The sequence below is a fragment of the Miscanthus floridulus genome, chromosome 8 (genome assembly GCF_019320115.1).
Source record: "Miscanthus floridulus cultivar M001 chromosome 8, ASM1932011v1, whole genome shotgun sequence".
Lineage (NCBI taxonomy): Eukaryota > Viridiplantae > Streptophyta > Magnoliopsida > Poales > Poaceae > Miscanthus > Miscanthus floridulus.
In genome coordinates, this window is record NC_089587.1 from 63,190,523 (window position 1) to 63,217,179 (window position 26,657).

Below are 26,657 nucleotides of genomic sequence, written 5' to 3' on the forward strand. Positions count from 1 at the left end.
GAAAAGAAAAGACTCCAAGGATATGCAAGGCTATCTGGCTTGTGGGTTTATTGTAATTGCAGGAAGCATTACTAAACGTGCGTCCTTATATTCTGTTTTTATTAATAGCTGCATTGGTTCATTAACTAACCATTCTATGTAAGCACCTGTGCTACTTTCAAGTAGGTGGTAAGTAATTAGATTTCCCTTTTTCCCTCTTCCATCTTTCATCTTTCAGTTCTTACTACGATGCTAAACCGTAGACAAGCCGTACCAGATCGCCCGGCGATTCGTGAATCAATACCCCTAGCTGGGTACCCCGAAAATACACACCCCCACTTATACTCTAGGCACAAGTAGGACCAACCCAACACTCTCCTGTCCTGGGTGTCCAGGTCCCCGTCCAAACTGGGATTCCAAGCCCCCGCCCCTGAGTCCCAAACTCAGTGCGGTGCAAGGACCTCCTCCACCAAAATAAAACCCTAACAGTCGGTCCAGAAAGAGCCGGATCCGCGACAAGAGAGAAACAAGTCTTCCAAGCGCCCATACACAAGTATGTGCTCGGGATAATAAGTCTGTGACCTACCTAGAGTCTTATGCAATGATCGGTCCTTAACCGACCAGACAGGGAAAAAACGGTGTAACCAAGGTATGACCCGCATCCGCGGCGACACAACTTACACCCACCAAAACCCAAACCATATCCCTGCCTGGTCACCATTTTTCTTTCCACCATTTTATATTTATTCAAAGTGATAATCATATAGTAACATATTTCCTATATCTCGCGAGTGATAGGCAATCACCCGACTTCTACCGGAGTCCTGTAGCATGGCATTCTACACGATCCTGTCATACTAGTAAGACTCATAGGATAAAGATATATATGCAAGTAGGTTTCAGTCAACTCCTTAAAACTTAATGCACAAATATAATTTAGACTGCAGAAAAGTAGGGGTTATGCACCGGGGCTTGCCTAGGTAAGATATATTAAAAAGTTAGTATCTGCATCTTTAGATCATCCACCATCATCCAAATTGAAAGCCCATTGCATCAGCTCGTGGAGAGAATGCCATTACACCATCGTCGGATTCCCAATCATCCTTCGATCGGTCCGTTGATCCATCATCGTACCTATAGGATATGCATGCGATGCAATGCAAAAATGTAATTAATCAACTGCAATCGTGACTCATAACATACGACGTACGCCTCTCGAGCTAATGGGCTAGTTCTAACGACGACCGGACTTAGGTCACATATACACGTTGTCGGATAAGGCGTTATTTCCCAACAACAATTTTAGTTATATAAACCAAGGTGTTTCTTTATTTTATTCTATCGATTTAATCATTATTCGAAATAAGACATCATTATCTAATTAGCAACTAGTTATTCCGGGGCTACAAAAATTACGGTGAGTAACTAATATTGCTAGGAGCCTACTATACAAATTTTAGATTCAACAATACTACCAACTTATCATGGAAATTCCTACAAGTTAATATTTTACAATATTAATTATCTCTAATTAATTATATAGCTTTCTAAGAATATTACCCAACTATGTGAACAAATTATACTAGCAGGTAGGGCAGGATTTTAGGAGCTCAACAAAACTGGTTTCATCATTTTATGATTTTTATTTGATTTATCACGGATTTACAAACTTCAGTCATTGCAAACAAATAATAAATCTATCAGAAAAATAGAAACGCCTTCCTGGCCGCATTAGGCCCAACCGGACAAGGCCGGCCAGCCCGACGCGGAACCCAGGCCGTGGTGGCCCAAGGCCAGCCCAGGCGGTGTAGCACTAGCCGGCCCAGCGACTAGCGCCACCGGCGGCAAGCGGGCGATGGCCCAAGCGTGGCGCATGGCCAGCGGCCCAGGCGGGGTAGCGAGCAGGCCGTGGGCAGCGGCCCAGCCACGGTGAGACGCGCGATAACGGCCCGAGCGGCCCAGATGAGCTGGCCCACGCGTCTTTATGCAAAACGACCCTGCGGTATTCTATATTTCAAGCTAGATCCAACAACACTATTTACTTGAGTCTAACGTCACGTGACTGGATCCAAGGAAAAGTCTTATTTTTGTTTCTCACCTTGCTCTCCTTCTCTGCTCGCAACCGAGCGACGATCGGCGGCGATGACCCCGCTGACCCGGGCCGGTGACGACATGCTGGCCCGAGCAGTAGGCGCGGCGGCCATGTGGGGGCTTCGCAGGCCCGCATGGCCAGGAAGTGAAGGCGGTAGTGCGCAGGACGCGACTGGGCAACGCCGTCAGCGAGCAGAGCCGCGGTGGCAGTGCTGCCTCATCGATGGCATTCCTAGCGAACGGCAACGTTAGACCAAGCTGTACAAAAGGAACCCAAGAGGTATTAAGGCGATGCTAAAACTCGACTTGAACAGGGCCGAGAAGAAACGGAGCAGCGCAATTGCGGAGCTTCATCTCCGGTGACCATGGCGGACCGCGAGCATAGGATTCCAAAATTCGTTACGTACCGTTGACGGATGGCAACGAGGTCTCGTCCAGGGCTATATAACAACTGGGAGCATTCATGGCTGCGAGGAATTGGAATGAAAATCACTAGCATAGATGGATTCCTGCAAGAGACGGGGGCAATCGCGGCGCCCGGTGGCTCGGCGTGTGCTAGTGTTGGGGCGACGCTGTGGGCACGGCGTGTGAGCGTGACGCGTCCGATGGTGGTGTGCGGAACGCGGCACGGGCAGCGCAGAGCTGAGGGCGTGGGCGCGCTCAGGTGCGAGGAAGAGCTAGTGCGGCGTGCGGTGGAGCCACGGAGGAGCAGAGGGAAAAAGAAAGCAAGAGCTGGGGCTATGTCCAGCACAGGGAACAGAGGATGCGCAAGCACGAGGGAAAAGGGAAGAAACGATAGGCGGCGGTACCGGCCGTGGCCCAGCGACCACGACGTGCTGCGGGACAGTGATGTGATGTTGCGGTCTAGAGCAGAGAAGGATGGGAGCATTTGGCTTAGCCCAAGGTGACCGGCAGAGCATGTCGGTTGGCACGGACAGCTCCAAAGAAGTGCGCCTGCGTGTGGTCAACTGCAATAGCGACACGGCCGGCAATGCGACGACGTAGGTAGACGGGTCGAGTAGCAAGGACGGGTGCTAGTACGTTACGATGGGACTTCGGGATCTTTTTTAGATAACATCGCAGCGCCAAACCAACCTACAAACTACATCAAACCAAGGTACTCGCGGGAACCATCAAGCTATACAAACATGGATAATTCGTTTTATCATTTTATGTGAGTTTAAAACTTTAAAACACGAGAGCTTGGTTAATTAATTTCTTTTAGGCCTTAGTTAAGGTGCTAAGCGAGCTCGTAACACCAGAGGTGTTACAACGAACCCTCCTTAAAAAGAATCTCATCCCGAGATTCGAAGCAAGAAATAGAAGAGGGGAAACACGATTACATTCCGTAGATCAGGGATTACACGAAAGTTTACACGACTTTGAATACTAAGCCACGCGGGGATCTAGGGATACATGGTTAAGAGCAACATGGTACAACTGAGACTTACTCCAGAAGTCAAGATAGATGAGGACAATGGAGAATCAACAAGAAGATGATTATCCAAAACATGGCATAGCACCAACAGATCCAGAAATAGTCGACTGAGAAGTAAAACATTGTGAACCCTAAGATTGACTACCCAAAAAGGGAACTTGAACTTCTTCAACGGACCGGATCCCTTCTTCTTCTCAGATCACACCATCACCTCAAACTGACGAACTTAGCTTCACAACGTCTACTAGATTTCGTAGCTCTACTCTGAATGAGAGGGGAAATGGGGATGAAGAAGAAGAGCAAGGACCAAAGGTTACTTATAGTGGCGAATGGAGATGGGGAGCAACACCCAAAAGTGGAGGCGGAGTGGATGGGATACACAGATGGTTCATGCTGTGGGGATAAGCACAACTATGATGCGCTTCCTGCGCGGGTGGCAAAGGGGAAATAAAGGAGATGAGAGGGGGGGTCCGCTCGACGAGGCAGGCGTGCAGGTAGTCGTGTCCACCAGAAGAAGGAAATGGGGGGGTCTGGTACGAGGGACGAGGCACGAGAGTCGAGAGCCGATCGGATGCTGGGAAAAAGGAAAAGCGCATAGTGCACAAGGACGGCGAGTGCGGCACGATACTGCGGCCACGCGAAAACGGGGAGCTAAGGACCCGATACAGACAGCGTTCGTAGGGCACGCAGCGAAATGACCCAACATGCGTAGCGCGGTCAACTAAACACAGGGCTTGGGACATGACATTCACTCAGGCTTTTCTATTACTCCTGACTACCCGAGGCTAACCTTCCTTACTACTCTTCCTTTTCTGTCCTTTACTGGACCACATCCGTCTTTCATGTAGACTGAGATCATGTCCTACTTTCTTCCTCCAAAACCACCTCTTGTTTACCTTGAGAGAACACTTCTGCATCGACCCATTATGGATTTCCCGTTTGAACACCTGAACATTTCTAAGGAGAAAATTTTTAAAACAAAACGGTACGGCGATGTAACTTGGTAAAGGTACTTGGTCAACAACCTTGATACCAGCACGTGCCGAGTAGCTTTACCATGTGGCAGCTGTTCCACAGGGAGCCCTCGGTGTCATCATGGCACCATAAGCTATTAACCAGGCAACTAGTACCAACTTACACGCCATGAAGGCGGTGGGGTCATAGACCACAGAGTAAGGGGAGTATTTCAAGGGAAAAATTCAAACAACAAAGGTTCCCTTCACAACAAGGGATAAGAAATTCAAATCCAATGGCGGATTTGTTTTAAAGCGATTCAAGTGTTCTATTCGGACATCCATAATTAGTCGACACAGTGGCCTATATTCATGGCTAATCTACCGGCATCTGAATGTCAACTTCTCTTGTAACCCACTTAATATCACCCATGAAACTCTTAAGCACATCTAACGAACTTAAGGTAGATGAACGCAATAAACACAGTGAACTAAATAAAATACATGTTCCAATGGTCTTATGCGGGTACATCATACAGGCATTCAGGCTCTCATTCACGACACAGCATTCGCCTACGGTCGGACGATCTCAACAACTACGGACGACAACAACGGCAAGAGTACAATACGAAGGACAGCGATGAAAAACACTACTGCTACGGATACAGCATCCCAAGACAACTAGTCTACATCTTCTTGTGGCAATGGCTGAGTGAGAGGAACCAAGGGTTCTGCTTCTAACACTTCCGATGGTGGAGGTGCTGGCGGTTCTGCAACACCAGTTCTTCTTCTTTCTGGCGGGTGGATAGGGATCCCTTCCAAGATCGGGGCATCCTGCCTTCCATCAACCAGCGACCTCCGCCTGGCCCTAGTGAACAGATAGGCCTCACCTAGCTGATGGACATGCCGATCTTCAGCCTCCTTCAAGGCTTCCTCCATGCTAGCCTCCTGGCTCTTAGCAGCTGCAGCGCTGGCATGCGCTTTGGCGAGCTGCACCTAGAGCATCTGGTTGAAGACCTCGGCTTCCTCGACGCGTCGAAGGCACGCCCCCAGTTCCAAAGCTTAACGGTCGTACTGCTCATCCAGAGTGAGTAGGTACGTGGTCAAGTGCACCACGGTGGGACTATCCTCATGCGCATCTCGCCCTTGCAAAGCCTCCATGCGAGCCCTCCATGCCCGCCGATTCTTGTCCAAAGGAGGAAAGAACCGCATGGGGGTATGGGCGATGGGCTCCTCATAGATCTAGCAGAGGTACCGCAAGGCTTTGCGGGCCACAACCTGGTAGGTGTCGACGAAGCAAAACCCAGTTGCAGTCACACTCTAGGCTTCAGTGAGGTCGGGGAACTCTTCACTCTTCCTGATATAGACGGTAACCTCACACTGCTCGGTGCCATGCTCCTCATACTCACGGCCCTCATACTCAGGATGATCTTTGACTCCGAGCTTTTGTAGGGTGGCATGCAGGATTTTGAGAAAACCCTCAACGTTCAGGCAGTAGGTACTAACCCAGGCTCCAGCCATCACTAGCGATGGTTGCAAGGAAGGCTGAGCGAAATGAAAGGCTGGCTCAAAGGAAAAGCTAAATGAGCTAAAGTGCGCTGGGTGGTGGTACCAATGGCTAAACCAGGCTCTGCTTATAAAGGCGAAGCGGTCAGTGGTCCTGGCGCGGTTCACCAGGGTTCCCGCACGGGATCACTATGGCGAATCGACTAAATTCCATGCGTTCGAGGCGAGCGACGTGCGATGCCATTACTGACTAGTACGACTGTAGGGCAAGGGTCCGACAAGAGCACAGAAAAGGGGTATGGGGAGACGTGGGTCACGATAGGCGCGAACCATGGGCAAACACGGAGCATGAAGCCACAGGGCAAACCTAACTCTAGAATTGGAACGAGTCATTCGTGCACAATACGACACACGTGACACCTATGGATGGCGTATCTACTAGCAATACGGCACTATAATACATAAACAGGATATGCATGAATGCATGTCCTATACGTCCTTTCACTGTTGCCAACATATAGGGCAACCGTTCTAAAATTTTTGGCACATCGTTCTCTCCCTGTAGCTAGTCGATACTATCGGACTATGCACGAGTCAGTGTACCTGTAGAAACTTGATTAATCCTATCTAAGTCAGCAGAGTGCCATCTATCCTGGATACATAACCATAGTAATAGGGCTACTTATATAACTTTGCATGCAAACATCCTAACTATTTGCAAAAATAGGTAGTCAAATTTTAATTTAGAAAAGGATTTGGAAGCTTTATTTCCTCATTTATGCTCTGATACCACCCGTGGTAGAACCGCCTAATCTAATGCCTCCTAGGAGTGCTCGTCTTCCATTAGACACTAAGCACTCGAGGGAGCACACCAAAGTACTTAGTTCCGTCGGGCACACCCCAGGGGAGAACCCAAAAATCCACATTTTTGCCATCAGGATCACAAATGAGAGAATAAAGCTTACATCATTCTTAACCATTTATTACATCACTTTACACATACACCAGAGTATAACATTTATTATTATAATAGTGGAATGTAATCATATTATCAGAGTTATGATTAATTTAATATACAGCGGAATATAACATGTGATCAGAATTACAGCAGAAATAAACATCTATTAATGACATGACGGAGTATTGATATATATACTACTACACCAGGTTATGAACTTTCATTTATAAAAAAACATTTGGTGAGAGTTATAAATAACAACTACGATCGCAGCGTAAAGGAATCCTCGCTGAGCCCACCAGGAGGTATCCACACACAAAGGTGAGCTCTAGCATCCACGTGTTACCTACAACAGGGGGAACAAAACCTTGAGTACTCAATTGTACTCCGCAAGACTTACCTGATAGGAGAAAAGAAAAGACTCCAAGGATATGCAATGCTATCTGGCTTGTGGGTTTATTGCAATTGCAGGAAGCATTACTAAACGTGCGTCCTTATATTCTGATTTTATTAATAGCCGCATTGGTTCATTAACTAACCATTCTATGTAAGCACATGTGCTACTTTCAAGCAGGTGGTAAGGAATCAGATTTCCCTTTTTCCCTCTTCCATCTTTCATCTTTCAGTTCTTACTACGATGCTAAACCGTAGACAAGCCGTACCGGATCGCCCGACGATTTGCGAATCAATGCCCCCAGCTGGGTACCCCAAAAACACACACTCCACTTGTACCCTAGACACAAGCAGGACCAACCCATCACTCTCCTATCCCAAGTGTCTAGGTCCCCGTCCAAACTGGGACTCCAAGCCCCCGCCCCTGAGTTCCGGACTCAGTGCGGTGCAAGGACCTCCTCCACCAAAATAAAACCCTAACAGTCGGTCCGAAAAGAGCCGGATCCACGACAAGAGAGAAACAAGTCTTCCAAGCGCCCATACACAAGTATGTGCTCGGGATAATAAATCTATGACCTACCTAGAGTCTTATGCAACGATCGGTCCTTAACCGACCAGACAGGGAAAAACGGTGTAACCAAGCTATGACCCTCATCCGCGGCGACACAACTGTCGATGTTTGACCACCGATAGCCTACCACGGGGGTCCCCGGGGCAGTATGTTTGGGCTTCAGCATATGCAGAACTTGACGGTTAACGTAAGAGATAGTCGATTTATCCTGATTTGGGCCGTCGATCTTTGATCGAGTAATAGCCCTACGTCCAGTCGGCGTTAGCCTTGGCGTTGGATTGATTGTCAAGTGTTGTATTGTACAATTATGGTCTGAACTCTCAATCCAAGGAGCCCTGCCCTCCTTTATATAGTCAGGAGGCCAAAGTCCTAGTCGGTTTATAATGAGAGTTCCTAGTAGGATTACAGAGTAATACTGCTACTAAGATTACAAGGGAAGGATCCTAATCAGACTAGGTCTTCTTCCTTCCTTGCGTGGTACCCTGTGGGTCCCGCACTGACAAGCCCCCGAGCACTTTATGGTCGAGTTCTGGAAGCCTCGTTTTGTTCCTTCAAGTCTCGTCGAGCAGGAACAAGCGTCGTCCGAGTGCTTTCTTGAGCGAAACCGTGTAGCGCTTCGTGAGATCTTTGCATGGCGTGTACTTTTTTGAAGAAAAAAGTACTCCTATTTGGATGTAGCCCCCGAGCCTCTTGCTTTTTGGCACAAGGAGCTTGAGGGTCTTTTCTTGAAATCGTCTTGATTATTTGTCGAAAGGCTCCCTAGCATATACCCGGGTTCTTTGTCGAAAAGAGCTCTGATTTTGATATGTTCGGGTTTTTTTTTGTTGGAAAGAGCTCGGATGTAGCTATGTCCGGGTTCTTTTTATCTTATGGCCTTGAAGTCGTCTGTCTTGAAGAAGTGTTCTGAGTGACGTGTGCTTTTTTGAAGGAAAAAGTGCACTCACTGAGTGTATCCCCCTAGCCTCTTGCTATTTGGAACAAAAAGTTAGAGGGTCTTGAATCTGAGTTGTTCGAAAGAACTGTATACCTTCCCTTTTGCAGCCCCTAAGCATATATCCGGGTTGTTTTGTTCAGGAAGAACTTGGATGCAGGGTCTTGGTGTATTCTCTGGTAGTCTGCTATTGTCAGATGTAGTTGTATGGTGGTGGTTGAGTGTAAATGCCTTTTGTTCACGGGTTGTACTGTGTTGGTATATTCTTCCGAATATGCTTGTCTTCGAGTACTGTTCCCTCTCGCCTGAGTCTTTCATTATTGAGCCCTGTCTTTTCACTGTGTCCTTTGTTAGGCTTGTTTCGTTGGTACTCCTAGTCCATGTGCACCACTCCTTCGATCTATAAATACCCTCCTGGAGTGCTTGTTTTCATCCATTGAACATTCTGTTGAAACCTTCATAGTCATGAATATGGTAGTTTGTGAAGTAGAGCAGCCCTCGAGCGTGTTTTGTAGTTCCTGTGTGTCTTGTCGTAGCTGGAGGAAGTCTTGTGATAGGGATTAGAGGTAGGCTAATCCCGCAGCAGCAATGTACCAGGATATACGTGGCGGTAGTTGGAGGAAGTCTTGTGATGTGGGCTTCGTTCCTTCATCTGGCAGTTCTAGGTTGATCCTCGTTGCCTGTCCTAAGACTGTCCGGTGTAGATCAATACCATATCCAGCATCACATCGGTCTTGGGTAGATAGATGCCTGCCGGCCTTCTCTGCTCCATGTCGTCCCGCCGTGCTGTTGATTTCCGCCCTGGGTGCACTGCATCCGTCCTTTGAAGAAAATAGTGTAGCCGAGGGCGGTTTGTCCTTCTGAGTAGCAATTTGGGACACGTAGTCATTCCAGAGCCTAGCCATGCCCGGGTTCCTCTTTGCTACTTTGCTCTTCGTGGTACCGAGTTCGTTGGGTCTTGTAAGATTTGTAATCTTCTATTTTTGAAGCCACTTGTAATGGAAAGAATCTTGTCTTCTGAGTTGTCATTTATTTTTCTGCTATAGTCCTGGTTGTTCATGAGGTTCCCGAGTTCTTTTCGTAAGAACCTAGTTCTTATATTCCTTGTGAGGTAGCCCTTCTTTTCTTCATGGTTGACGGGTCGTTTTTTGTAGTAATCTGACAACTCTGCCGTAGTGCTGGATGGATAAGTCTGAAATCTACCTATTGAATTATACCATTGTGTGGATTTGTGCCCTCTGTCATTTTAGCTGTGTCAGTAAATGGACCGTTGCGTTCTCACACTGTGCTTTAACAGGCCTGGTGGGCTATTTTTATCGCTGTAAAATCTATTTAAAGACCCTTCATCTTCTTTTTCTTTACTGCCCTTCTCTTGCCTTGAAACCCTAGCTTTTAGAAATCCGCCATCGCCATTGCCGCCGCCATCTTAGCGCCGCCGTCCAAGCCTTCTCTTCCCTTAGTTCCTTCTTGCCTCCGTTAGTACATGGGTAGGAAGAAAACTGTGAGCAAGTCCCAGGCAACCTTCATCGACGAGGAGTCGTCTCTTTCCGTGATCGAGAACCAGGAGTTCATGGCCATGAGGGCTGCCCAGAAAGCTTGGCCGGCTCCGACAACAACTGAAGACTAGCTTCGCGAGCTTGCCGGCGATGGTCTAATCCAGAGCAAGGCCATTGCTGAATGGAGAGTCCCAGGCGAGCATCGGGTCCTTCCTCTAGGTCCTGGTGAGATTATCCTTTTCGTCTCCTTTATCCGTGCCGGTCTTTGCCTTCCTGCTTCCGCCTTCCTTCATCAATTTCTTGGTTATTTTGGGGTTAATTTGAACCATCTAACTCCCAATGTCGTCCTCCATCTTTCTGTTTTCGTACATCTCTGTAAAGCTTTCCTTGGAATTCCTCCTTCTCTTTCTCTTTTCCATCACTTCTTTCGTTTGAAGCCTCAACCCCGCCGTGAAGACACCAATGTTCTTGGCGGCTGTGGGATTCAGTTTTACCAGGGTCTTAAAAGCAAGTTCTTTTACTATGACTTGGTTGATTCTGTGAGGGATTGGCGCACTGATTGGTTCTATGCTGCCAATTTGATTCCTTCTCTTGCCATACATTCTAGATCTGGTCCCTCGGTTAATGACCGATGGGAAAAGAACTCCCTAACTCCAGTCGAGCTCCAGGCGATCTAGCCATTCCTTGAGCGAATAAGCACCCTGAAGCAGCAGGGCTTGACCAGTTTTGGAATCGTCTCAAGTTTTCTTCACCGTCGTGTCTAGCCTCTGAAGGAGCGAGAGAACTTTGGCTTCGAGTACTCTGGGGCCGAGGATCCTTCGCGAATGGTCCCTGCTCTTGAACTAACCGACGAGGAGGTTCTTGAGCATCTCTAGAAGATGCTGAAAGGAGCAAGCGTTGTCCCGCTTACTGTCTCTGAGTTCTCTACCAACAACCCACCTCCAGCTATAAGTCATTTTCTCTTCGTGCGGGTACTTTCTGTATTTCTTTTGCTGTATCCATTTTTGCTTAATTTTCCTTGTCTTGTTGTTTTATTCTTTTTGTAGAAATTAGGGCGCAACTTTGTTGACCCGATCCCTCTTGATGCCCCCCTACCATGGTGAATACTGGGGAGAACCTTGCTGGGGCTTCTATAACCAGTAAGTTCCCAATCACCACTGTGTTTCCTGGAGTTTCTTCCAGAGTTGTTGATGTATATGAAGAATATGTTCCTCGTCCAATCCCTCAAGGTCCTCGTAGTGTCTCGAAGAGGGGCTGAGCGGATGGTTCTTCATCTGGTTTACCTGCTTCTAAGAAGTCTTACCAGCCAAGTACTCATCTAGGTACTCCAGTTGTAGCTAGCATGCTCTTAGGTGAGCATATTAATACACTCTGTCCCTTTGTCTTCTTGTTTTTGTCTTGAACCGAGTTCTTTTGTTCTTTTTTCAGCTGGCGCCATGGTGGCCTTGGTCGAGACTGAGGAAGAAGAGGATGATGATGTGCCCCTTATCATGCGGCGGTGAGTTGTTTTCATATTTCCCTGCACTTGAAACCTTCTTTTTGTTTTGACTTTGGTTTTGATCTTTTTGTAGTAAGCGGTCGTCGGGTATGAGCTCTTCTGAGGCTCCTGCTCCAGGTTCTTCTATAGCTCTAGAGCCAAGTTCTTCCGTAGCTCTGGTTCCGAGCTCTTCTGGGGCTCCGGTACCGGCTACACCGCTCCTGCCGCCGAGTGGCGGGGACGTTTTTGCTGCCATGGTTCCTCCTACGAGGTCTTCTTTTTGTTTTACGAAGAAAAATATAGCCGGGTGAGTGGATTCTGGTTTCGTCTCTTTGCTTCTGTTCTCCTTTTCTCTTGTTCTCATTGGTGAGTTTCTTTACCAACTTTCAGGCCTTCGTCTTCTCTCGTCCCTCCGTCGACTTCTTGCCAGCCCTCTGTTGCGCCACCGAGTACTGAGCCTCAGGACTCACATCGCACTGTCGGTGAAGTGGTTGTGGGGGCGGCAAGGCTTTCTGGTGATGACGCTGCTGCTAACTTGGTTGCTCCATAGGTGACCGTGGCCATTGCAGTGGACTCATCTAGGGAGGTAGCCAGGACTTCCCATGATGTGTCCTTGACCTTGTCTTCTCCGCATCGGCCGTCTTCTCCCTCCACTCCTCTTTCTACTGAAGATGTGGTTCATCAATTTGATGCCACTCATCGGTTGTCAGAGTTGACCGCTTCTTGGGGAGCCTTTGCAACTTCTTTTAGAGAAAAACTCCAAGTAAGTTTTCTGAAGTTCTTTCTTTGGATGTTCATCTTTCTCCTATTCTTATGCCTTTTTTCTCTCTTTCTTTTTGTTCAGTCCTTCTCTCAGGACCATACTGGCTTCTTCTTCTCGTCGAAAAACAAGAAGAAGTTGTCTTTTGAGTTGAGTGCCCTGAAGGCAGAGCTGGATCTCTGCCAGGCCAAGATGGAGGCTGAGCATCAGACGCATCAGAAGGAGGAACAAGGTCTTCGTGCCTGGGTTGTTGAGGCCGAGAAGCAGAGGGATGCCGCTATCTAGGAGGCTTTAAAGAATTAGAAGGTCATGAAGAACTTGGAGGCTGTGAAGAAGGAGTGCAATGGTATTGCGGGTTCTTTTTGTTTCCTTCTGCATTCAAACTCTCCTTTGTGCTGACTTGTTGTTTGTTGCCTTGTCCAGCTCTCCGAGTTGAAAAGCAGAAGCTCTCGGAGGGTGTTGATGAAATGAAGACTCTTGTTCGTTCTAGTCACAACAAGGCTGAGGAGGTAATTACTCATGCTGAGGAAGAACATGCGCTTGCTAAGTTGATTAGGCATGGAGCTGATAGAGATCTTGTGCAGGCCCAAAAAACTATTGAAGACTTGTCTGGTAAGTTGGCGACGGCTACTGAAAATTGGAAAGCTTTGTGGAAATCCTTTCGTTCAGTTGCCGATGTTCTCCAAACTCCAGCGGATGATTTGCCGACTAGTGTTCTTGAAGCGGCGTGATTTCCACAGCAACCTGAGTGTATTTCATCTAGGATTTGTTTGCCTTCTTCAAATGAGACGCATTTTAGGAGTACTCCTGATGATGCGTCTCTTATGTAGAGCTTGTCTCCTACTAGGACGTAATTCCTGCTTCTGTGAACAACTCGTGTGGCTTCCTGTTTTTCCACTGGCAACTTATTCTCATTGATGTAATCAATAAAAACCTGTGTCCATGAAGTGTTGATTATCAGAATCTGGTTGCCTTTGGCTGTGAGTTCTAGGGTTGTCTCACCGGGTTGTTTGATAGAAGGAGCTAATAACTCCTCTATGAATACGCCGGGTGGGACCTTTGCCCTGTCTGATCCGAGCTTGGCGAGGACATCCGCTGCAATGTTGGAATCCCGCAGGACATGTAGAATTTCTATTCCTTGGAAATGTTTTTCAAGTTTTTGGATTTCAGCACAGTAAGCACCCATGTTTTCTTTGGTGCAATCCCAATCTTTGTTGACTTGGTTGATGACTACTGCCGAATCGCCGTATACGAGTAATCGCTTGATTCCAAGGGTAATTGCCACTCGTAGCCCGTGGATGAGAGCTTCGTATTTTGCTTCATTGTTGGTAGCTTGCCATAATATCTAAAGGACATACTTGAGTTGTTTTCCATCCAGAGAAATTAGGAGGACGCCTGCATCGGCTCCGCCTAGCTTGAGTGATCCATCAAAGTACATCTTCTAATGATCAAGGATGGTGTTTGACATGGGTTGTTGAATTTCTGTCTATTCGGCAACAAAATCAGCAAGGGCTTGAGATTTAATTGCTTTCCGTAGGTTGAAATCGATGTTGAGAGCACCGAGTTCAACCGCCCACTTAAATATGCGCCCCGTTGCGTCTCTGTTGTGTAAGATGTCTCTGAGTGAGAAATCTATCACCACGGTAATCTTGTGGCTTTCAAAATAGTGACGAAGCTTGCGTGAAGTGATCAGTACTGCGTAGAGTAGTTTTTGCACATGCGGGTACTAGATTTTTGATTCTGACAGTACTTCGCTGATGTAGTATACTGGGCGTTGTACTTTATACACGCGCCCTTCTTTTCTTTCTACTACTATCGCCGTGCTGACTACAGTAGAGGTTGCTGCAATGTAAAGCATCATGTCTTCATCTTTCTTTGGAGGTGTGAGGACTGGTGAGGAGGTGAGGTATGCCTTAAGTCTCTTGAAAGCTTCATTGGCTTCTTCCGTCCACTCGAACTTGTCTGTCTTCTTGAGTACTTTGAAGAAAGGTAACCCTTTTTTGCCGAGTCTTGATATGAAACGATTGAGTGCCGCCATGCAGCCTGTTAGTTTTTGTATATTTTTGACGCTTCGAGGAGGGCCTATCTCTGTTATGGCTCAAATTTGCTTGGCGCTTGCTTCGATTCCGCGATGACTGACCAAGAATCCGAGTAGTTGTCCTGAAGGAACTCCGAATACACACTTGTTTGGGTTCAATTTCCACCTCCACCTTTTCAGATTTTCGAAGGTTTGTTTTAAGTCTTCAATCAGTGCATCTGGGTTCTTTGTTTTTACAACCACGTCATCCACGTATGCTTCTACGTTTTCGCCGATCTGATCACTAAGGCATGTTTGGATAGCTCTTTGGTAAGTAGCTCCAGCATTCTTGAGTCCAAACGACATGGTCTTGTAGCAGTAGGTGCCGAACGGAGTGATGAACAATGTCTTGCTTTGGTCCTGTTCTTTTAATGCGATTTGGTGATATCCAGAATAGCAATCAAGAAAGGATAACAGGGCAGATCCTGCTGTTAAATCAACTATCTGATCAATGCGTGGTAGCCCGAACGGATCTTTCGGACAATGTTTGTTGAGATCTGTGTAGTCGACACACATGCGCCACTCGTCCGTATTCTTTTTCTGTACTAGAACTGGGTTTGCTAGCCAATCTGGATGAAGGATTTCTCTGATGAATCTGGCTGCCATTAGTTTTGTAATTTCCTTTTTAATTGCAGCCTTCTTGTCGGGAGAGAATCATCATAGTCGTTGTTTCACAGGCTTGGAGCCTTCATTGGTATCAATTCTGTGCACAGCCAACTCTCTTGGGACCCCTAGCATGTCGGCCGGCTTCCAAGCGAAGATATCCTTATTGTCCCAAAGAAAGTTGGTGAGCGCGAGTTCCTATTTTGCTGATAGGTGTGCACTGATGGTTGCTGTTTTTGAGGGATCACCTGTGCCCAGGTCGATTTGCTTGACGTTAGCTTCTTTTGGTGGTGCTAGGATGGTTGGTCTTTTAGCCGGTATCTCTAGTTCTTCTTGGCTTATTTTTGTGGCGATAGTGGCTATTTCTTTTCTTCCATCGTTTGCCTGTGCTTTTGCTGCAATTTGGATTGCCTGAACATCACAGTCAAATACGCGCTTTAAATCACTCCGAAGAGAAAGAACACCGTTAGGCCCTGGCATCTTAAGCAACAGGTACGGATAATGCGGTATTGTCATGAATTTCGCTAGTGCTGGGCGCCCGAGGATTGCGTGATATGATGAATCGAAGTCCACGACTTCAAACTTGATGAACTCTGTGCGATAGTTCGAGGGAGTCCCAAAAGTAATCAGTAGAGTGATTTGTCCAACTGGCATTACTGCCTTGCCGGGTACTATGCCATAAAAAGGTGTGCTTGTTGGTGTGATCATCCCGGCAAGTTGTAGTCCCATCTTCCTTAGAGTTTCTGAAAAAATAATGTTGAGTCCGGCTCCTCCGTCGATTAGTACTTTCGTAATAGTCATACCGGTAATGGTTGGATCTAGAACCAGTGGGTAATGGCCTATGTTTCCTATGCTAGTCCATTGGTCTTCTCTTGAAAATTGGATTGGATACTCTGACCAATTGAGATATCTTGGTGTAGCAGGTTCTGCTGCCATGATGCTTCGTAACGCTAGTTTTTCTTGATGTTTGCTTCTAGAATCTAGAACCCCGGCAAAGATTACTGCCACTGTCCCTCTGGATTTTTGGAATCCCTTGTCTTCCTGGTTGTCTCCTTTTTTTCTGATTATCTTCTTTATTGTTTCCCTTGTTATCTTTTCTAGTGTATCTTTCGTTGAAGGTGTAGCAATTTCCGATGGTGTGCTTTCCATTGGAGTGCAAGAGGCAACGTATGTTCTCAATGTCATCATATCTTCTGGGCCTGGTAAATTTCTTTGATTTGTCAGCCATTGCTACTATGTTGTCTGGACCTCGCTTTCTCTCCTGATGTCTGTTGTTTCGAGGATTTTGCCTGTCCAGATTGTCTCTGTTGTTTCTATCCGGGAATCTTTCTTGTGTCTTCTCCTCTGCAGTAATCATCTTTTCCACTGTCCGTCTGAATTCTTCGTTGTTTCTTAGATTTTCTTTGTAGAAGTCTTGAAATTGCCATCTAGCCATGATTCCGTGAGAGAAAGCTTCGATCACTTCTCATTGTGTGATGTCATGTACTTGAGCTCGTAGTTCGCCAAATCATCGATAGTAATTTCTGAGACTTTCACCTCCTTTCTGCTTGAGTCCTTTTAACTCTGCGTGGGTAATTGGGTGTGTAATAATACCCGCGAAATTTTCACAGAAAGCTCTTTGCAAGTCCTCCTAATTTCTGATTGATCCTGGATTCAATTTGTCAAACCATTGAAGTGGTATGGTTTCTAGGGCCATAGGAAAGAACAAGGTTTTGATGTCATCGTCTCCTCCGGCCAATTCAATTGATTGTGAGTAAATCCTGAGCCATTGTTTTGGTTCTATCTTGCCATCATATTTGGAGTGGTTGGACAGCTTAAACTTGTGAGGTAGTCGTATTGAAGCAAGTCTGTTTGCGAAATAGGGAAATCTATCGTGTGTTCTGGCTTCTGTGTATTCCGATTCAGTGCCCCCTTCTTGCCAACTGTCGTCTTGGTGAGAGTAGTTTTGCGTAGCTATCCGAGTAGGTGCTTTGCTTCTGGCCTTTCTTGGTTGTTCGACTCGGTTGTTTTGACTATGATTTCTTCGGCTCTCTCCGTTGTGACTTCCGCTTGGTCCAAGTCTTTCGAAAGCAGACTTCCTTTGATTTTGATCTTCCTGTTCATGAGATGTTGCCCTTCCGTCGTGTGTCCTAAGGACTGTTGATTGGAGAAAGTCTCGGAGCTGTTCTTGTTTTTCATTGGGATATGAGGTCGCCCTGAGTTCTTCTAGTGCTTCTCGGATCTTATCGTAGGGTGTATTCGTTGCTCGTCCTTCTTCGACCTCTCGTTCTGATTTTCTTCTATTGTACTCAGCTAGGTCTGATTCATATTTGATCCAAGTGTCCTTTCGCTGCTTAGCACGACATTAACGTCCTTGCTTCAATTTGTTCTTTCTTTCTCTCGCTTGCCTCTGACTCTCAGTCTCACCATCGTGCCCATGGATAAATGGTGATATATTGGATTCGGATTCATCTGAAGACCTTACGTCGGGCACTTCTGGGGGAATCAATGGTGATCGAGGATGGCAAATCATGAATACTTCTCTAGCGTGAGTTGTTCTGTCATCGTTGTTGATTTCTGTACTGCCAGAGCTGTTGATAACTTCAATAGAGGTTTCAAGGTTATAGATCAAATCTCCTTCTTGGTAGGGTAAAGTTACTATTGTCGTATCGTCAACTAGTTGGGTGCCGTCATCCTCAGGAACGGTATCTGGCCAGTGAACGATGCAGTCTTGAGATGTTATAGTTAAAACGAGACCTTCCTGGGCTCCTTTCAGTGGCATTCTAAGCACGGGATAGGTGGATCCTTCGCGCCATGTCTGATAAGGTGTCGCCATGTTGTGGGGTCCGAACGGAAGAGGATCCGACTTCTTTGAAGTACTCTGAGTGTACTTCGAGTAGTCTTCTTGATAGGTTGACGTCATGTTCTGGAGCTCTGTCAGAAAAGAACTTAGTTTCCCGAAAGAACTCGGATAAGACTTCGTCTCGGAAACGGAACTTGAGTCTGAATCGGATGCGTGAAGTCATGAAATCCGAGCTGGATTGGACATTACGAGCTGCGTGAATCTTCCGGCAAGCTGATCTGTCATTGTCGTCGAATTGAAAGAGTCATGAAGATGATCTGAATCTTCGAGGAGACGGCCTTGGAGCTTGCCATCATCGCCTGCCTCGCAGATCCATGAACCGAAGATGAAGATTGATCCCTTCGAGAAGATCATGTTATCGAGGTCCATCGAGCTCTCGGATGCAAAGTCGCCGAAAGCCCCTACCTAGCGCACCAGCTGTCGATGTTTGACCACCGATAGCCTGCCATGGGGGTCCCCGGGGCAGTATGTTCGGGCTTCAGCGTATGCAGAACTCGACGGTTAACGCAAGAAACAGTCGATTTATCCTGGTTCGGGCCCTCGATCTTTGATCGAGTAATAGCCCTGCGTCTAGTCGGCGTTAGCCTTTGCGTTGGATTGATTGTCAAGTGTTGTGTTGTACAATTGTTGTCTGAACTCTCGATCCAAGGAGCCCTGTCCTCCTTTATATAGTCAGGAGGCCAGAGTCCTAGTCGGTTTATAATGAGAGTTTCTAGTAGGATTACAGAGTAATACTGCTATTAAGATTACAAGGGAAGGATCCTAATCAGACTAGGTCTTCTTTCTTCCTTGCGTGGTACCCTATGGGTCCCGCACCGACAACAACTTACACCCACCAATACCCAAACCATATCCCTGCCCGGTCACCATTTTTCTTTCCACCATTTTATATATTCCAAGTGATAATCATATAGTAACATATTTCCTATATCTCGCGAGTGACAAGCAATCACCCGACTTCTACCGGAGTCCTGTAGCATGGTATTCTACACGATCCTGTCATACTAGTAAGACTCATAGGATAAAGATATATATGCAAGTGGGTTTCATTCAACTCCTTAAAACTTAATGCACAAATATAATTTAGACTGCAGAAAAGTAGGGGTTATGCACCGGGGCTTGCCTGGGTAAGATATATTAAAAAGTTAGTATCTGCATCTTCAGATCATCCACCATCATCCGAATTGAAAGCCCATTGCATCAGCTCCTGGAGAGAATGCCATTACACCATCGTCGGATTCCCAATCATCCTTCGATCGGTCCGTTGATCCATCATTGTACCTATAGGATATGCATGCAATGCAATGCAAAAATGTAATTAATCAACTGCAATCATGACTCATAACATACGACGTACGCCTCTCGAGCTAACGGGCTAGTTCTAACGACGACCGGACTTAGGTCACATATACACGTTGTCGGATAAGGCGTTATTTCCCAACAATAATTTTAGTTATATAAACCAAGGTGTTTCTTTATTTTATTCTATCGATTTAATCATTATTCGAAATAAGACATCATTATCTAATTAGCAACTAGTTATTCCGGAGCTACAAAAATTACGGTGAGTAACTAATATTGCTAGGAGCCTGCTATACAAATTTTAGATTCAACAATATTACCAACTTATCATGGAAATTCCTACAAGTTTATATTTTACAATATTAATTATCTCTAATTAATTATATAGCTTCCTAAGAATATTATCCAACTATGTGAACAAATTATACTAGCAGGTAGGGCAGGATTTTAGGAGCTCAACAAAACTAGTTTCATCATTTTATGATTTTTATTTGATTTATCACGGATTTACAAACTTCAGCCATTGCAAACAAATAATAAATCTATCAGAAAAATAGAAACGCCTTCCTGGCCGCATTAGGCCCAACCGGACAAGGCCGGCCAGCCCGACGCGGAACCCAGGCCGTGGCGGCCCAAGGCTAGCCCAGGCGGTGCAGCACCAGCCGGCCCAGCGACCAGCGCCACCGGTGGCCCAGCGGCAAGCGGGCGATGGCCCAGGCGCGATGCATGGCCAGCGGCCCGGGCGGGGCAGCGAGCATGCCGTGGGCAGTGGCCCAGCCACGGTGAGACGCGCAGTAACGGCCCGAGCGGCCTAGACGAGCTAGCCCACGCGTCTTTTTGCAAAACGATCCTGTGGTATTCTATATTTTTGAAGCTAGAACCAACAACACTATTTACTTGAGTCTAACGTCACGCGACTGGATCCAAGGAAAAGTCTTATTTCCATTTCTCACCTTGCTCTCCTTCTCTGCTTGCAACCGAGCGATGACCGGCGGCGACGGCCCCGCTAACCCGGGCCGGTGACGGCATGCCGGCCCGAGCGGCAGGCGCGGCGGCCACGTGGGGGCTTCATAGGCCCGCACGGCCAGGAAGTGAAGGCGGCAGTGCGCAGGACGCGAGTAGGCAACGCCGTCAGCGAGCAGAGCCGCGGCGGCAGTGCTGCCTCGTCGATGGCATTCCCGGCGAACGGCAACGTCAGACCAAGCTGTACAAAAGGAACCCAGGAGGTATTAAGGCGGTGCTAAAACTCGACTTGAACAGGGCCGAGAAGAAACGGAGCAGCACAATTGTGGAGCTTCATCTCCGGCGACCATGGCGGACCGCGAGCACATGATTCCAAAATTCGTTACGTATCGTTGACGGATGGCAACGAGGTCTCGTCCAGGGCTATATAACAACCAGGAGCATTCACGGCTGCGAGCAATTGGAATGAAAATCACTAGCGTAGATGGATTCCTGCAAGAGACGGAGGCGGTCGCGGCGCCCGGTGGCTCGGCCTTGGCCCTGGCGTGTGCTGCGGCTCGGACATGGTACACGGCAGCGCGGAAGGGACGGTGCTCCAGCACGATCGTGGGGACCCGTGCTCTCGTGCGCGCACGCGAGGGGAACGTCAGGCGGACAGCACGTGCTCGGGCGGGTGCTGCAGGGCAACGCGAATGGAGGGCAGCGACTGCGGAGATGCGCGCGGACTCGGCGCGACACGGGCGCGCATGCGTGGCCAGCAGCGGGATGCGGGAGGAGCAGCACGGCAATGGAGCGTGCGCGAGCAGTGCGAGAGAGAAGCGAGGAGGGGCGCCGGTGCTCGCGTCGGGGCGACGCTGCGGGCACGGCATGCGAGCATGACGCGTCCGATGGTGGCGCAGAACCGAGGGCGTGGGCGCGCTCGGGTGCGAGGAAGAGCTAGTGCGGCGTGCGGTGGAGCTGCGGAGGAGCAGAGGGAAAAAGAAAGCAAGAGCTGGGCTGCGTCCAGCACGGGGAACAGAGGACGCACAAGCACGAAGGGAAAAGGGAAGAAACAACAGGCGGCGGTACCGGCCGTGGCCCAGCGACCACGACGTGCTGCGGGGCAGTGACGTGATGTTGCAGTCCAGAGCGGAGAAGGATGGGGAGGATTTGGCTTAGCCCAAGGTGGCCGACAGAGCATGTCGGTTGGCACGGACAGCTCCAAAGAAGTCCGCCTATGCGTGGTCAACTGCAATAGGTAGACGGGTCGAGTAGCAAGGACGAGTTCTAGTACGTTACGACGGGACTTCGGGATCTTTTTGAGATAACGTCGCAGCGCCAAACCAACCTACGAACTACATCAAACCAAGGTACTCGTGGGAACCATCAAGCTATACAAACATGGATAATTCGTTTTATCATTTTATGTGAGTTTAAAACTTTAAAACACGATAGCTTGGTTAATTAATTTCTTTTAGGCCTTAGTTAAGGTGCTAAGCGAGCTTGTAACACCAGAGGTGTCACATAGCCCTACTGTTCATCATCCCCGTCTGTCTTCGCGTGTTAGAGTTAGGGTTTGAGTTATTCTCGAAACCGAGACCCCCTTTGTTGTTCTTTTCTTCACCTCGATTAGGGTTAGGGTTCGCATCGAACCCTTTTGCTTAGATCCGAATCGGATCTCTCACCTCCTTATAATTGCTGCTACCTCAAACTAGATCTACAAACTAGCAACCTGGCTCTAATACCATTGATAGGACTGAAAGCACTTCTAGACGTAGATCAGTGGGTAAAACTTAGCTTAATGGAAGACTTGGTGATGTACTTCACCATGCGCAGCCATGGCCACGACGCCACCGCGACATGACCACTGGAGTCGTAGTAGTAGGGGAAGCAGATACGCGCCCGCTAGGTCGTCGTAGGTTGCAGCAATGCGAGCGCGGTGCTGGTGGTGGCGGCGAAGGCGATGGCGCTTTCCGTCTCTTACAGCTTCCCCTTCTAGATCGGATTGGGGTTAGGACACCACGGTGGGGCGCTGGTGGCTACAGTGAACCTCGTGTCATGTGCCCGAGCCCCCACCGTCCTTTCATGGTGCTGCGCGACGGAGGGTATCAGTCAGTTGAAAGGCTGAGCGCCCTCGATCAGAGCACGGATTAAGGGCCCAGTTGGGCCAATCGATGGAGATCAACCTAACACCAATGTCATCAGCAGTGCGCTGCAAATCCTGCATCTTTGAAGACATTGACTCACCAACATTTTTAATTTCCCTTTTCACATATCCAGTCTCTTCTTTTAGCTTATCCATCCCATTTCCTAGTCTTTCATATGATTCCTGAACGCGCACCATACCGGCCTCAATCTTCTCCTTCATCTCCGTTTGCCCTTTACTCAGTTCTGCCTGAGTGGTAGCGATCTCCTTAGGGTCCGTTTGGTTGGGCTTTTGACTTTGGCTTTTGGCCCCAAAAGCCAAAAGCCCAACCAAAGGGGCTGTTTTTGGATGCTGTTTTTTCAGAAGCAGCTGCTTTTCCGTAGTACATTTTTGAAAGCTGGTTTGACCCTACTTTTGGCTTTTGGCTTTCTGCTTTTTAAAATTGATGGAATAAAAAGCTCTTTCATAGTTGTTTCAAGAGAGATAAAGATAAAAGGTATATTTTATACTTATTTAACCAAACAGTTTTCAGCTTTTCTACAGTTCACAGCCCACAGCAGCTTTTCCATAGCTCACAGTCCACAGCAGCTTTTTCCCACAGCCACAGCTCAACCAAACACACCCTTAGACTGCTCAAAGATGGACTTCGAGTGGACCAGCGCATCTTTGATCTGCTCCCCGACGTGCTTTGTCGCCTCTGCCAGGTTGTCTGCTTGCATTTCGATCCATGACAGTGTGTCCTTAGCTTTACTGGACTCTTTGATGATCTGATCTGACCTCTCCTCAATCACCTCAAGCTTCTCCTCCGCGGACTTGGATGTCCTTGTGAGGTCATTGATGAGTCTCTCAGTGCTGTGCTTGAAGGCTTCAGCCCTGAACGAATTTGAATGCTAGGAGATAGCGTGAAGTTTAGTACAAATTTGAATGCGAGGAGAGAGAACTAAACACTAAACTTACTGCAATTGGTGGCACAGGGTGTTGGTCTCCACATTGATGAGTCTCTCAGTGCTGTGCTTGAAGGCTTCAGCCCTGAACGAATTTGAATGCTAGGAGATAGCGTGAAGTTTAGTACAAATTTGAATGCGAGGAGAGAGAACTAAACACTAAACTTACTGCAATTGGTGGCACAGGGTGTTGGTCTCCAAGGCCCTGTTTAGTTCCACTTAGTTTTGCCAAATTTTTCAAAATTCCCCGTCACATCGAATCTGTGGACGCATGCATGAAGCATTAAATATAAATAAAAAATAAAATTAATTACACAGTTCAGACGAAATCCACGAGACGAATCTTTTAAGCCTAATTAGACTATGATTGGACATTAATTGTCAAATAACAACAAAATGCTACAGTACTCATTTTGCAAAAAAATTTGCATCTAAGGCTGTGTTTAGTTGTAGGAATTTGGATTTTGGGGCTACTGTAGCACGTTCGTTTTTATTTGGCAAATAGTGTTCAAACATGGACTAATTAGGCTCAAAACGTTCGTCTCGTAATTTCCCACCAAACTGTGCAATTAGTTTTTCTTTTCGTCTACATTTAATGCTCTATGCACGAACCGCAAACATTCGATGTGATAGATACTGTAACAACTTTTTGAAAGTTGGAGTGGAACTAAACAAGGGCTAAACTGGGCCCAAGAAGAACTCGAGGAAGACCTTGCCTTCTGATTCACTCAGACGCTTGCGGCAGTGCACCATCTTGGAGCCCTATGCGCAGGACGGGAAGGGCGGCCGCCCCGAGTCCTCCTGGAAGCAGCTGGTGAGGTGCCACGCCAGGCGCGACTGCCTCTCCTTGTCGGCCATGATCTCGCCGCAGCTGGCGAAGAGCTTTCGGTACGCCTCCTGCCAGCAGTTCCTCGGCCCGGCGAGCTTGTCCCGCGCGTTCTCCAGCAACTTGAGCCCTCTGGGGTCGTTGGCTCCGTCCATGGCGAAGTCGGCCACCGCGCCGTCGAGCTCCATCACCGGAGCGCGGTCGCCGCCCGTGGCCGTAGCAGACGAGGAGGAGGAGGAGATGTTCCATGAGAATCCACGGATCCTCACAGGGCAAACCAAGATGCAGATCAAAATCACCAGCACAGACCACACGTTTCTTGTTGACATGATTGTACGGGTAACTGATCTTGGCGCCGGCAATAAGTGATCGATCTTTATACCTTGGCAGCTTAAAATCAGCTGGTCAGCAGTCCCTGCCAAGGAAGAATCAGAGAAGGGTGTCATAAGAAACCGTCAATTTCATACAGATTCTTATGTTTGTATTGTTTGTTCTGGATTAAAACACCCAATCGGGTCATCGAGAGAGTTCTCTTGATGTCGGTTATTTGTGATGTTCCTCAAAAAGCAAGTTATTTCAGAGGAAAAATATGATGAAACGAGTAACAACCTAAACAGAGTCGTTGCTGCAAAATTCAGACAAGAATGGACAAGAACTAACGAAATTCTCCAAGCAAGATTCACGAACGAAAGGTAATTGCGGCGCAAGCATGCTAACTTTGGAGGGCCTGCGGCGTGATTGGCTTCCTCACAGCTGTGTTTCTTCGCCGGCAAGGAAAGGAAGCTACAGTTAAGCAACCGGTAAATTGCAGTTTAGTCGGCGCGAGCGTGAGGGGGTGGCGCTGGCTTCTTCCGCCGCAAGCCTCGGCGAACGGCGATCGACAGCCTAGCGGCGGACAGGGACAAAACTGCCGCAATTCCTATTCGCGATTCCGATCCAGGATTTTTGCTCACATTAATCCGACGAAGCACGCATAAACTGGCGAACATTTCAATATTTAAATTTAAATGGTATTGAAATGATTGGAGTTTTTATTTTTATATGAAAAATGACTGACTGTGAATGATCGAATGTTTCAAGAACTCTAGTTTCGTTTCCTAATTCCTAATTGTTTTAAAAAGGACTCCAAACAGTGCGGTTTCCTAATTCCTGGGCTTGCTACGTGACTACGTGTGACGTGTCTACACTGGGCTGCAAAATCTGGTCACTCGTAATACTCATTAGGCGGACACACATAAATAAATAATAAATCAATCAATGCCAAAATAGTTCAACGCTACTCATATGTGCAAACTTGTCGATTTTACACAACTCAATGCAAAAAGTCACCGTGGTAGTTGCTTGGTTCATATTCCGGCTCGTTGTTTTTTTTAAGTTCTTACCCGGCCTTTCTCTTTGACAAAAGACACTCAAAAGAGTGCCTCAATTCTAATATATATCAAGTAAAACAAATGATAGTATAGTATAAAAGATAAATAATAAGACACAAAATTACTTTAAAAAATAAGAGTGCACTAAAGACTAAACCATTTTCTTCAGAGCTTCAAAATTGAAGGAGTCTCTACGTTAATGAGAGAGTTTACAAATTATGAGACTAATCGAACAGGAGAACAATATATACTTTTAAATTTTATGATTAACTAAATATTAAATCAAGGAGTCTATACCAAATATAACACTATGCTTCAGATCTCAACAAAGCCAAACATCATAAACAGTATAAGCATATTGAAATATGTAAGACTCTATAATAGGACAATAAACGGTTAAACTATTGCTGCAAAATATATAGATAAAGCCTAATTTTAGGAATTCTGTAAGTAAGGTCTCAAACCTATGATTCAGACATTTACAAGTTCTTCTCAAGCTCCCCGCAAATTATTCGCAAACCACTAGTGCATTTAATTTAAGCTATATACAGTTCGATTTCTAACAGCCTGTTCGGTTGGCTGGTTCGTATCGTTGCTGGTTCGTGAAGAAGTACTGCTGGCTGGTTTGTGTGAGAGAAAAATAATGTTCCGGCTGGAAATTTACGATCGTTTACGACAAGCCACAGCCAAACGAACAGGCTGTAAGTGTGCGCGTGTGGGGATGGGCGCGTGGGGGAAGGGGGGGTTATTAGATGCGTGTATGTGGTGTGTGTCGTTGTGCAATGGCGGAGCCATGAGTTTTCAAGGGCATGTGTTGCTTAGGGTATTGCTCTTGTAATGCCCCAGTACTCCTATTTTTAAGCCTTGTTGGCCCGCTTGGATCTAAGGTGTTAGTGGCTGTCGATGTTTCACCACCGATAGCCTACCACGGGGGTACCCGGGGCAGTTTGTTCGGGCTTCAGCGTATGCAGAACTCGACGGTAAACGTAAGAGACAGTCGATTTATCCTGGTTCGGGCCCTCGACCGTGATCGAGTAATAGCCCTACGTCCA

General features: G+C 47.2%; 1 pseudogene; it reads right to left on the reverse strand.

Annotated features, from left to right (window-relative positions):
* LOC136476526 (protein GAMETE EXPRESSED 1-like) overlaps positions 1-24,587 on the reverse strand; it is a 31,332-nt pseudogene extending 6,745 nt beyond the window's left edge.
* Positions 24,588-26,657: the final 2,070 nt, after the last annotated feature.